Here is a 9,561-nt window from a genome sequence, read left to right as displayed (position 1 = left end):
CCTTTCAAAACTGCAAGGTCTAGCCGACTAGATGCTTAAAAGTACAAAACTCACTAGGCCCAGAGCCTACGGCCACACCACACTGAATGCGCCCGATCTCGGAAGCTAAGCAGGGTCGGGCCTCGTTAGTACCTGGATGGGAGACCGCCTGGGAATACCAGGTGCTGTAGGCTTTTTTGTGCTCCAAGTTCAGGAAGTGAGCCATTTCTCAATTGCCTTTCAAAACTGCAAGGTCTAGCTGACTAGATGCTTAAAAGTACAAAACTCACTAGGCCCAGAGCCTACGGCCACACCACACTGACTGCGCCCGATCTCGTCTGATCTCGGAAGCTAAGCAGTGTCGGACCTAGTTAGTACCTGGGTGGGAGACCGCCTGGGAATACCAGGTGCTGTAGGCTTTTTTGTACTCCAAGTTCAGGAAGTGAGCCATTTCTCAATTGCCTTTCAAAACTGCAACGTCTAGCCGACTAGATGCTTAAAAGTACAAAACTCACTAGGACCAGAGCCTACGGCCACACCACACTGAATGCGCCCAATCTCGTCTGATCTCGGAAGCTAAGCAATGTCGGGCCTAGTTAGTACCTGGATGGGAGACTGCCTGGGAATACCAGGTGCTGTAGGCTTTTTTGTGCTCCATGATTAGTAATTGCGCAACTTCTCAATTATTTTTCAAATTTGGTATGTTTCCAAAATAATTGTATCCTGTTTTATAGCAGAAATGTTGGACAACATCATGAGGGCTGGAGCTACCTTTTTACATAGAATTAGCATACAGGTACTGTGTTCATGGGTAATAAATCGACTTTCACATGTAATGCAGTACAGAGAATATTGAGTCCTTCAAGAGGCATGAAAGAAAACTATTATTGTGATTATTGTGTTGATTGTTCTCTCCACCTCCCTGCAACAGACACAGGATGGATGAATTAAAGTTATCCTACCAGACATAGGAGTCCTGAATGGGCCCACCAGTCTTATATATCTCGCCTGATCGAGCGATGAGCGTGGTATCATGTTGCAAGTGGCTGCATGGCTTAGCTTACTAAATGCAAATGCATAAGAGTAATATTCTTAGCATTCCTAGAGCCTACGGCCACACCACACTGAATGCACCCGATCTCGTCTGATCTCGGAAGTTAAGCAGTGTCAGGCCTAGTTAGTACCTGGATGGGAGACCGCCTGGGAATACCAGGTGCTGTAGGCTTTTTTGTGCTCCAAGTTCAGGAAGTGAGCCATTTCTCAATTGCCTTTCAAAACTGCAAGGTCTAGCTGACTAGATGCTTAAAAGTACAAAACTCACTAGGCCAAGAGCCTACGGCCACACCACACTGATTGCGCCTGATCTCGTCTGATCTCGGAAGCTAAGCAGTGTCGGGCCTAGTTAGTACCTGGATGGGAGACCGCCTGGGAATACCAGGTGCTGTAGGCTTTTTTGTGCTCCAAGTTCAGGAAGTGAGCCATTTCTCAATTGCCTTTCAAAACTGCAAGGTCTAGCCGACTAGATGCTTAAAAGTACAAAACTCACTAGGCCCAGAGCCTACAGCCACACCACACTGAATGCGCCCGATCTCGGAAGGGCTTAGTTAGTACCTGGATGGGAGACTGCCTGGGAATACCAGGTGCTGTAGGCTTTTTTGTGCTCCATGATTAGTAATTGCGCAACTTCTCAATTATTTTTCAAATTTGGTATGTTTCCAAAATAATTGTATCCCGTTTTATAGCGGAAATGTTGGACAACATCATGAGGGCTGGAGCTACCTTTTTACATAGAATTAGCATACAGGTAGTGTGTTCATGGGTAATAAATCGACTTTCACATGTAATGCAGTACAGAGAATATTGAGTCCTTCAAGAGGCATGAAAGAAAACCATTATTGTGTTGATTGTTCTCTCCACCTCCCTGCAACAGACACAGGATGGATGAATTAAAGTTATCCTACCAGACATAGGAGTCCTGAATGGGCCCACCAGTCTTATATATCTCGCCTGATCGAGCCTGATCGAGCGATGAGCGTGGTATCATGTTGCAAGTGGCTGCATGGCTTAGCTTACTAAATGCAAATGCATAAGAGTAATATTCTTAGCATTTCTAGAGCCTACGGCCACACCACACTGAATGCACCCGATCTCGTCTGATCTCTGAAGCTAAGCAGTGTCGGGCCTCGTTAGTATCTGGATGGGAGACTGCGTGGGAATACCAGGTGCTGTAGGCTTTTTTGTGCTCCAAGTTCAGGAAGTGAGCCATTTCTCAATTGCCTTTCAAAACTGCAAGGTCTAGCTGACTAGATGCTCAAAAGTACAAAACTCACTAGGCCCAGAGCCTACGGCCACACCACACTGATTGCGCCCGATCTTGTCTGATCTTGGAAGCTAAGCAGTGTTGGGCCTAGTTAGTACCTGGATGGGAGACCGCCTGGAAATGCCAGGTGCTGTAGGCTTTTTTTGTGCTCCAAGTTCAGGAAGTGAGCCATTTCTCAATTGCCTTTCAAAACTGCAAGGTCTAGCCGACTAGATGCTTAAAAGTACAAAACTCACAAGGCCCAGAGCCTACGGCCACACCACACTGAATGTGCCCGATCTCGTCTGATCTTGGAAGCTAAGCAGTGTCGGGCCTCGTTAGTACCTGGATGGGAGACCGCCTGGGAATACCAGGTGCTGTAGGCTTTTTTGTGCTCCAAGTTCAGGAAGTGAGCCATTTCTCAATTGCCTTTCAAAACTGCAAGGTCTAGCTGACTAGATGCTTAAAAGTTCAAAACTCACTAGGCCCAGAGCCTACGGCCACACCACACTGATTGCGCCCGATCTCGTCTAATCTCGGAAGCTAAGCAGTGTCGGGCCTAGTTAGTACCTGGATGGGAGACCGCCTGGGAATACCAGGTGCTGTAGGCTTTTTTGTGCTCCAAGTTCAGGAAGTGAGCCATTTCTCAATTGCCTTTCAAAACTGCAAGGTCTAGCCGACTAGATGCTTAAAAGTACAAAACTCACTAGGCCCAGAGCCTACGGCCACACCACACTGAATGCGCCCGATCTCGGAAGCTAAGCAGGGTCGGGCCTCGTTAGTACCTGGATGGGAGACCGCCTGGGAATACCAGGTGCTGTAGGCTTTTTTGTGCTCCAAGTTCAGGAAGTGAGCCATTTCTCAATTGCCTTTCAAAACTGCAAGGTCTAGCTGACTAGATGCTTAAAAGTACAAAACTCACTAGGCCCAGAGCCTACGGCCACACCACACTGATTGCGCCCGATCTCGTCTCATCTCGGAAGCTAAGCAGTGTCGGGCCTAGTTAGTACCTGGATGGGAGACCGCCTGGGAATACCAGGTGCTGTAGGCTTTTTTGTGCTCCAAGTTCAGGAAGTGAGCCATTTCTCAATTGCCTTTCAAAACTGCAAGGTCTAGCTGACTAGATGCTTAAAAGTACAAAACTCACTAGGCCCAGAGCCTACGGCCACACCACACTGATTGCGCCCGATCTCGTCTCATCTCGGAAGCTAAGCAGTGTCGGGCCTAGTTAGTACCTCGATGGGAGACCGCCTGGGAATACCAGGTGCTGTAGGCTTTTTTGTGCTCCAAGTTCAGGAAGTGAGCCATTTCTCAATTGCCTTTCAAAACTGCAAGGTCTAGCTGACTAGATGCTTAAAAGTACAAAACTCACTAGGCCCAGAGCCTACGGCCACACCACACTGACTGCGCCCGATCTCGTCTGATCTCGGAAGCTAAGCAGTGTCGGACCTAGTTAGTACCTGAGTGGGAGACCGCCTGGGAATACCAGGTGCTGTAGGCTTTTTTGTACTCCAAGTTCAGGAAGTGAGCCATTTCTCAATTGCCTTTCAAAACTGCAACGTCTAGCCGACTAGATGCTTAAAAGTACAAAACTCACTAGGACCAGAGCCTACGGCCACACCACACTGAATGCGCCCAATCTCGTCTGATCTCGGAAGCTAAGCAATGTCGGGCCTAGTTAGTACCTGGATGGGAGACTGCCTGGGAATACCAGGTGCTGTAGGCTTTTTTGTGCTCCATGATTAGTAATTGCGCAACTTCTCAATTATTTTTCAAATTTGGTATGTTTCCAAAATAATTGTATCCTGTTTTATAGCAGAAATGTTGGACAACATCATGAGGGCTGGAGCTACCTTTTTACATAGAATTAGCATACAGGTAGTGTGTTCATGGGTAATAAATCGACTTTCACATGTAATGCAGTACAGAGAATATTGAGTCCTTCAAGAGGCATGAAAGAAAACCATTATTGTGTTGATTGTTCTCTCCACCTCCCTGCAACAGACACAGGATGGATGAATTAAAGTTATCCTACCAGACATAGGAGTCCTGAATGGGCCCACCAGTCTTATATATCTCGCCTGATCGAGCGATGAGCGTGGTATCATGTTGCAAGTGGCTGCATGGCTTAGCTTACTGAATGCAAATGCATAAGAGTAATATTCTTAGCATTCCTAGAGCCTACGGCCACACCACACTGAATGCACCCGATCTCGTCTGATCTCGGAAGTTAAGCAGTGTTAGGCCTAGTTAGTACCTGGATGGGAGACCGCCTGGGAATACCAGGTGCTGTAGGCTTTTTTGTGCTCCAAGTTCAGGAAGTGAGCCCTTTCTCAATTGCCTTTCAAAACTGCAAGGTCTAGCCGACTAGATGCTTAAAAGTACAAAACTCACTAGGCCCAGAGCCTACGGCCACACCACACTAAATGCGCCCGATCTCATCTTATCTCAGAAGCTAAGCAGTGTCGGGCCTAGTTAGTACCTGGATGGGAGACCGCCTGGGAATACCAGGTGCTGTAGGCTTTTTTTGTACTCCAAGTTCAGGAAGTGAGCCATTTCTCAATTGCCTTTCAAAACTGCAAGGTCTAGACGACTAGATGCTTAAAAGTACACAACTCACTAGGCCCAGAGCCTACAGCCACACCACACTGAATGCGCCCGATCTCAGAAGCTAAGCAGGGTCGGGCCTCGTTAGTACCTGGATTGGAGACCGCCTGGGAATACCAGGTGCTGTAGGCTTTTTTGTGCTATAAGTTCAGGAAGTGAGCCATTTCTCAATTGCCTTTCAAAACTGCAAAGTCTAGCTGACTAGATGCTTAAAAGTACAAAACTCACTAGGCCCAGAACCTACAGCCACACCACACTGATTGCGCCCGATCTCGTCTGATCTTGGAAGCTAAGCAGTGTCAGGCCTAGTTAGTACCTGGATGGGAGACCGCCTGGGAATACCAGGTGCTGTAGGCTTTTTTGTGCTCCAAGTTCAGGAAGTGAGCCATTTCTCAATTGCCTTTCAAAACTGCAAGGTCTAGCCGACTAGATGCTTAAAAGTACAAAACTCACTACGCCCAGAGCCTACGGCCACACCACACTGAATGCGCCCGATCTCGGAAGCTAAGCAGGGTCGGGCCTAGTTAGTACCTGGATGGGAGACTGCCTGGGAATACCAGGTGCTGTAGGCTTTTTTGTGCTCCATGATTAGTAATTGCGCAACTTCTCAATTATTTTTCAAATTTGGTATGTTTCCAAAATAATTGTATCCCGTTTTATAGCGGAAATGTTGGACAACATCATGAGGGCTGGAGCTACCTTTTTACATAGAATTAGCATACAGGTAGTGTGTTCATGGGTAATAAATCGACTTTCACATGTAATGCAGTACAGAGAATATTGAGTCCTTCAAGAGGCATGAAAGAAAACCATTATTGTGTTGATTGTTCTCTCCACCTCCCTGCAACAGACACAGGATGGATGAATTAAAGTTATCCTACCAGACAAAGGAGTCCTGAATGGGCCCACCAGTCTTATATATCTCGCCTGATCGAGCCTGATCGAGCGATGAGCGTGGTATCATGTTGCAAGTGGCTGCATGGCTTAGCTTACTAAATGCAAATGCATAAGAGTAATATTCTTAGCATTCCTAGAGCCTACGGCCACACCACACTGAATGCACCCGATCTCGTCTGATCTCTGAAGCTAAGCAGTGTCGGGCCTCGTTAGTATCTGGATGGGAGACTGCGTGGGAATACCAGGTGCTGTAGGCTTTTTTGTGCTCCAAGTTCAGGAAGTGAGCCATTTCTCAATTGCCTTTCAAAACTGCAAGGTCTAGCTGACTAGATGCTTAAAAGTACAAAACTCACTAGGCCCAGAGCCTACGGCCACACCACACTGATTGCGCCCGATCTTGTCTGATCTTGGAAGCTAAGCAGTGTTGGGCCTAGTTAGTACCTGGATGGGAGACCGCCTGGGAATACCATGTGCTGTAGGCTTTTTTTGTGCTCCAAGTTCAGGAAGTGAGCCATTTCTCAATTGCCTTTCAAAACTGCAAGGTCTAGCCGACTAGATGCTTAAAAGTACAAAACTCACTAGGTCCAGAGCCTACAGCCACACCACACTGAATGCGCCCGATCTCAGAAGCTAAGCAGGGTCGGGCCTCGTTAGTACCTGGATGGGAGACCGCCTGGGAATACCAGGTGCTGTAGGCTTTTTTGTGCTATAAGTTCAGGAAGTGAGCCATTTCTCAATTGCCTTTCAAAACTGCAAAGTCTAGCTGACTAGATGCTTAAAAGTACAAAACTCACTAGGCCCAGAACCTACAGCCACACCACACTGATTGCGCCCGATCTCGTCTGATCTTGGAAGCTAAGCAGTGTCAGGCCTAGTTAGTACCTGGATGGGAGACCGCCTGGGAATACCAGGTGCTGTAGGCTTTTTTGTGCTCCAAGTTCAGGAAGTGAGCCATTTCTCAATTGCCTTTCAAAACTGCAAGGTCTAGCCGACTAGATGCTTAAAAGTACAAAACTCACTACGCCCAGAGCCTACGGCCACACCACACTGAATGCGCCCGATCTCGGAAGCTAAGCAGGGTCGGGCCTAGTTAGTACCTGGATGGGAGACTGCCTGGGAATACCAGGTGCTGTAGGCTTTTTTGTGCTCCATGATTAGTAATTGCGCAACTTCTCAATTATTTTTCAAATTTGGTATGTTTCCAAAATAATTGTATCCCGTTTTATAGCGGAAATGTTGGACAACATCATGAGGGCTGGAGCTACCTTTTTACATAGAATTAGCATACAGGTAGTGTGTTCATGGGTAATAAATCGACTTTCACATGTAATGCAGTACAGAGAATATTGAGTCCTTCAAGAGGCATGAAAGAAAACCATTATTGTGTTGATTGTTCTCTCCACCTCCCTGCAACAGACACAGGATGGATGAATTAAAGTTATCCTACCAGACAAAGGAGTCCTGAATGGGCCCACCAGTCTTATATATCTCGCCTGATCGAGCCTGATCGAGCGATGAGCGTGGTATCATGTTGCAAGTGGCTGCATGGCTTAGCTTACTAAATGCAAATGCATAAGAGTAATATTCTTAGCATTCCTAGAGCCTACGGCCACACCACACTGAATGCACCCGATCTCGTCTGATCTCTGAAGCTAAGCAGTGTCGGGCCTCGTTAGTACCTGGATGGGAGACCGCCTGGGAATACCAGGTGCTGTAGGCTTTTTTGTGCTCCAAGTTCAGGAAGTGAGCCATTTCTCAATTGCATTTCAAAACTGCAAGGTCTAGCTGACTAGATGCTTAAAAGTACAAAACTCACTAGGCCCAGAGCCTACGGCCACACCACACTGATTGCGCCCGATCTCGTCTGATCTCGGAAGCTAAGCAGTGTCGGGCCTAGTTAGTACCTGGATGGGAGACCGCCTGGGAATACCAAGTGCTGTAGGCATTTTTGGGCTCCAAGTTCAGGAAGTGAGCCATTTCTCAATTGCCTTTCAAAACTGCAAGGTCTAGCCGACTAGATGCTTAAAAGTACAAAACTCACTAGGCCCAGAGCCTACGGCCACACCACACTGAATGCGCCCGATCTCGGAAGCTAAGCAGGGTCGGGCCTAGTTAGTACCTGGATGGGAGACTGCCTGGGAATACCAGGTGCTGTAGGCTTTTTTGTGCTCCATGATTAGTAATTGCGCAACTTCTCAATTATTTTTCAAATTTGGTATGTTTCCAAAATAATTGTATCCTGTTTTATAGCGGAAATGTTGGACAACATCATGAGGGCTGGAGCTACCTTTTTACATAGAATTAGCATACAGGTAGTGTGTTCATGGGTAATTAATCGACTTTCACATGTAATGCAGTACAGAGAATATTGAGTCCTTCAAGAGGCATGAAAGAAAACCATTATTGTGTTGATTGTTCTCTCCACCTCCCTGCAACAGACACAGGATGGATGAATTAAAGTTATCCTACCAGACATAGGAGTCCTGAATGGGCCCACCAGTCTTATCTATCTCGCCTGATCGAGCGATGAGCGTGGTATCATGTTGCAAGTGGCTGCATGGCTTAGCTTACTAAATGCAAATGCATAAGAGTAATATTCTTAGCATTCCTAGAGCCTACGGCCACACCACACTGAATGCACCCGATCTCGTCTGATCTCGGAAGTTAAGCAGTGTCAGGCCTAGTTAGTACCTGGATGGGAGACCGCCTGGGAATACCAGGTGCTGTAGGCTTTTTTGTGCTCCAAGTTCAGGAAGTGAGCCATTTCTCAATTGCCTTTCAAAACTGCAAGGTCTAGCTGACTAGATGCTTAAAAGTACAAAACTCACTAGGCCAAGAGCCTACGGCCACACCACACTGATTGCGCCTGATCTCGTCTGATCTCGGAAGCTAAGCAGTGTCGGGCCTAGTTAGTACCTGGATGGGAGACCGCCTGGGAATACCAGGTGCTGTAGGCTTTTTTGTGCTCCAAGTTCAGGAAGTGAGCCATTTCTCAATTGCCTTTCAAAACTGCAAGGTCTAGCCGACTAGATGCTTAAAAGTACAAAACTCACTAGGCCCAGAGCCTACAGCCACACCACACTGAATGCGCCCGATCTCGGAAGCTAAGCAGGGTCGGGCTTAGTTAGTACCTGGATGGGAGACTGCCTGGGAATACCAGGTGCTGTAGGCTTTTTTGTGCTCCATGATTAGTAATTGCGCAACTTCTCAATTATTTTTCAAATTTGGTATGTTTCCAAAATAATTGTATCCCGTTTTATAGCGGAAATGTTGGACAACATCATGAGGGCTGGAGCTACCTTTTTACATAGAATTAGCATACAGGTAGTGTGTTCATGGGTAATAAATCGACTTTCACATGTAATGCAGTACAGAGAATATTGAGTCCTTCAAGAGGCATGAAAGAAAACCATTATTGTGTTGATTGTTCTCTCCACCTCCCTGCAACAGACACAGGATGGATGAATTAAAGTTATCCTACCAGACATAGGAGTCCTGAATGGGCCCACCAGTCTTATATATCTCGCCTGATCGAGCGATGAGCGTGGTATCATGTTGCAAGTGGCTGCATGGCTTAGCTTACTAAATGCAAATGCATAAGAGTAATATTCTTAGCATTCCTAGAGCCTACGGCCACACCACACTGAATGCACCCGATCTCGTCTGATCTCGGAAGTTAAGCAGTGTCAGGCCTAGTTAGTACCTGGATGGGAGACCGCCTGGGAATACCAGGTGCTGTAGGCTTTTTTGTGCTCCAAGTTCAGGAAGTGAGCCCTTTC

General features: G+C 47.0%; 18 non-coding genes and 13 pseudogenes across 18 annotated transcripts; all 31 read left to right on the top strand.

Annotated features, from left to right (window-relative positions):
- Positions 1-64: 64 nt before the first annotated feature.
- Positions 65-173, top strand: LOC138456521 (5S ribosomal RNA; annotated as a pseudogene).
- A 106-nt stretch (positions 174-279) lies between these two features.
- LOC138463490 (5S ribosomal RNA) lies at positions 280-398 on the top strand. Its single transcript, XR_011266076.1, has one exon. It is a non-coding gene; the product is annotated as a 5S ribosomal RNA (ribosomal RNA).
- Positions 399-504: 106 nt separating this feature from the next.
- LOC138455270 (5S ribosomal RNA) lies at positions 505-623 on the top strand. The gene has a single exon (XR_011261909.1). It is a non-coding gene; the product is annotated as a 5S ribosomal RNA (ribosomal RNA).
- Positions 624-1,085: 462 nt separating this feature from the next.
- Positions 1,086-1,204, top strand: LOC138461203 (5S ribosomal RNA). The gene has a single exon (XR_011263833.1). It is a non-coding gene; the product is annotated as a 5S ribosomal RNA (ribosomal RNA).
- Positions 1,205-1,310: 106 nt separating this feature from the next.
- Positions 1,311-1,429, top strand: LOC138462940 (5S ribosomal RNA). The gene has a single exon (XR_011265526.1). It is a non-coding gene; the product is annotated as a 5S ribosomal RNA (ribosomal RNA).
- A 665-nt stretch (positions 1,430-2,094) lies between these two features.
- Positions 2,095-2,213, top strand: LOC138455375 (5S ribosomal RNA; annotated as a pseudogene).
- A 106-nt stretch (positions 2,214-2,319) lies between these two features.
- On the top strand, positions 2,320-2,438 carry LOC138455455 (5S ribosomal RNA; annotated as a pseudogene).
- A 107-nt stretch (positions 2,439-2,545) lies between these two features.
- Positions 2,546-2,664, top strand: LOC138454272 (5S ribosomal RNA). Its single transcript, XR_011260957.1, has one exon. It is a non-coding gene; the product is annotated as a 5S ribosomal RNA (ribosomal RNA).
- Positions 2,665-2,770: 106 nt separating this feature from the next.
- LOC138465069 (5S ribosomal RNA) lies at positions 2,771-2,889 on the top strand. Its single transcript, XR_011267645.1, has one exon. It is a non-coding gene; the product is annotated as a 5S ribosomal RNA (ribosomal RNA).
- A 106-nt stretch (positions 2,890-2,995) lies between these two features.
- LOC138456519 (5S ribosomal RNA) lies at positions 2,996-3,104 on the top strand (annotated as a pseudogene).
- A 106-nt stretch (positions 3,105-3,210) lies between these two features.
- LOC138454799 (5S ribosomal RNA) lies at positions 3,211-3,329 on the top strand. Its single transcript, XR_011261458.1, has one exon. It is a non-coding gene; the product is annotated as a 5S ribosomal RNA (ribosomal RNA).
- Positions 3,330-3,435: 106 nt separating this feature from the next.
- LOC138454985 (5S ribosomal RNA) lies at positions 3,436-3,554 on the top strand. The gene has a single exon (XR_011261636.1). It is a non-coding gene; the product is annotated as a 5S ribosomal RNA (ribosomal RNA).
- A 106-nt stretch (positions 3,555-3,660) lies between these two features.
- On the top strand, positions 3,661-3,779 carry LOC138465095 (5S ribosomal RNA). Its single transcript, XR_011267669.1, has one exon. It is a non-coding gene; the product is annotated as a 5S ribosomal RNA (ribosomal RNA).
- Positions 3,780-3,885: 106 nt separating this feature from the next.
- LOC138455269 (5S ribosomal RNA) lies at positions 3,886-4,004 on the top strand. Its single transcript, XR_011261908.1, has one exon. It is a non-coding gene; the product is annotated as a 5S ribosomal RNA (ribosomal RNA).
- Positions 4,005-4,457: 453 nt separating this feature from the next.
- On the top strand, positions 4,458-4,576 carry LOC138457934 (5S ribosomal RNA). Its single transcript, XR_011262327.1, has one exon. It is a non-coding gene; the product is annotated as a 5S ribosomal RNA (ribosomal RNA).
- Positions 4,577-4,682: 106 nt separating this feature from the next.
- On the top strand, positions 4,683-4,801 carry LOC138455607 (5S ribosomal RNA; annotated as a pseudogene).
- Positions 4,802-4,908: 107 nt separating this feature from the next.
- LOC138459689 (5S ribosomal RNA) lies at positions 4,909-5,017 on the top strand (annotated as a pseudogene).
- A 106-nt stretch (positions 5,018-5,123) lies between these two features.
- On the top strand, positions 5,124-5,242 carry LOC138455328 (5S ribosomal RNA). The gene has a single exon (XR_011261964.1). It is a non-coding gene; the product is annotated as a 5S ribosomal RNA (ribosomal RNA).
- Positions 5,243-5,348: 106 nt separating this feature from the next.
- Positions 5,349-5,457, top strand: LOC138456622 (5S ribosomal RNA; annotated as a pseudogene).
- A 463-nt stretch (positions 5,458-5,920) lies between these two features.
- Positions 5,921-6,039, top strand: LOC138455374 (5S ribosomal RNA; annotated as a pseudogene).
- A 106-nt stretch (positions 6,040-6,145) lies between these two features.
- LOC138455378 (5S ribosomal RNA) lies at positions 6,146-6,264 on the top strand (annotated as a pseudogene).
- Positions 6,265-6,371: 107 nt separating this feature from the next.
- On the top strand, positions 6,372-6,480 carry LOC138458376 (5S ribosomal RNA; annotated as a pseudogene).
- Positions 6,481-6,586: 106 nt separating this feature from the next.
- On the top strand, positions 6,587-6,705 carry LOC138455327 (5S ribosomal RNA). Its single transcript, XR_011261963.1, has one exon. It is a non-coding gene; the product is annotated as a 5S ribosomal RNA (ribosomal RNA).
- A 106-nt stretch (positions 6,706-6,811) lies between these two features.
- LOC138456621 (5S ribosomal RNA) lies at positions 6,812-6,920 on the top strand (annotated as a pseudogene).
- A 463-nt stretch (positions 6,921-7,383) lies between these two features.
- On the top strand, positions 7,384-7,502 carry LOC138464288 (5S ribosomal RNA). Its single transcript, XR_011266868.1, has one exon. It is a non-coding gene; the product is annotated as a 5S ribosomal RNA (ribosomal RNA).
- Positions 7,503-7,608: 106 nt separating this feature from the next.
- Positions 7,609-7,727, top strand: LOC138465086 (5S ribosomal RNA). The gene has a single exon (XR_011267662.1). It is a non-coding gene; the product is annotated as a 5S ribosomal RNA (ribosomal RNA).
- A 106-nt stretch (positions 7,728-7,833) lies between these two features.
- On the top strand, positions 7,834-7,942 carry LOC138456620 (5S ribosomal RNA; annotated as a pseudogene).
- Positions 7,943-8,395: 453 nt separating this feature from the next.
- LOC138461202 (5S ribosomal RNA) lies at positions 8,396-8,514 on the top strand. Its single transcript, XR_011263832.1, has one exon. It is a non-coding gene; the product is annotated as a 5S ribosomal RNA (ribosomal RNA).
- A 106-nt stretch (positions 8,515-8,620) lies between these two features.
- LOC138462939 (5S ribosomal RNA) lies at positions 8,621-8,739 on the top strand. Its single transcript, XR_011265525.1, has one exon. It is a non-coding gene; the product is annotated as a 5S ribosomal RNA (ribosomal RNA).
- Positions 8,740-8,845: 106 nt separating this feature from the next.
- On the top strand, positions 8,846-8,954 carry LOC138458066 (5S ribosomal RNA; annotated as a pseudogene).
- Positions 8,955-9,407: 453 nt separating this feature from the next.
- On the top strand, positions 9,408-9,526 carry LOC138461201 (5S ribosomal RNA). Its single transcript, XR_011263831.1, has one exon. It is a non-coding gene; the product is annotated as a 5S ribosomal RNA (ribosomal RNA).
- Positions 9,527-9,561: the final 35 nt, after the last annotated feature.

Source organism: Ambystoma mexicanum, chromosome 4p (assembly GCF_040938575.1).
Source record: "Ambystoma mexicanum isolate Mex_15411 chromosome 4p, UKY_AmexF1_1, whole genome shotgun sequence".
Lineage (NCBI taxonomy): Eukaryota > Metazoa > Chordata > Amphibia > Caudata > Ambystomatidae > Ambystoma > Ambystoma mexicanum.
Note: the sequence above shows the minus strand (reverse complement) of the source record. Positions and strands in the feature narration are given on the sequence as shown.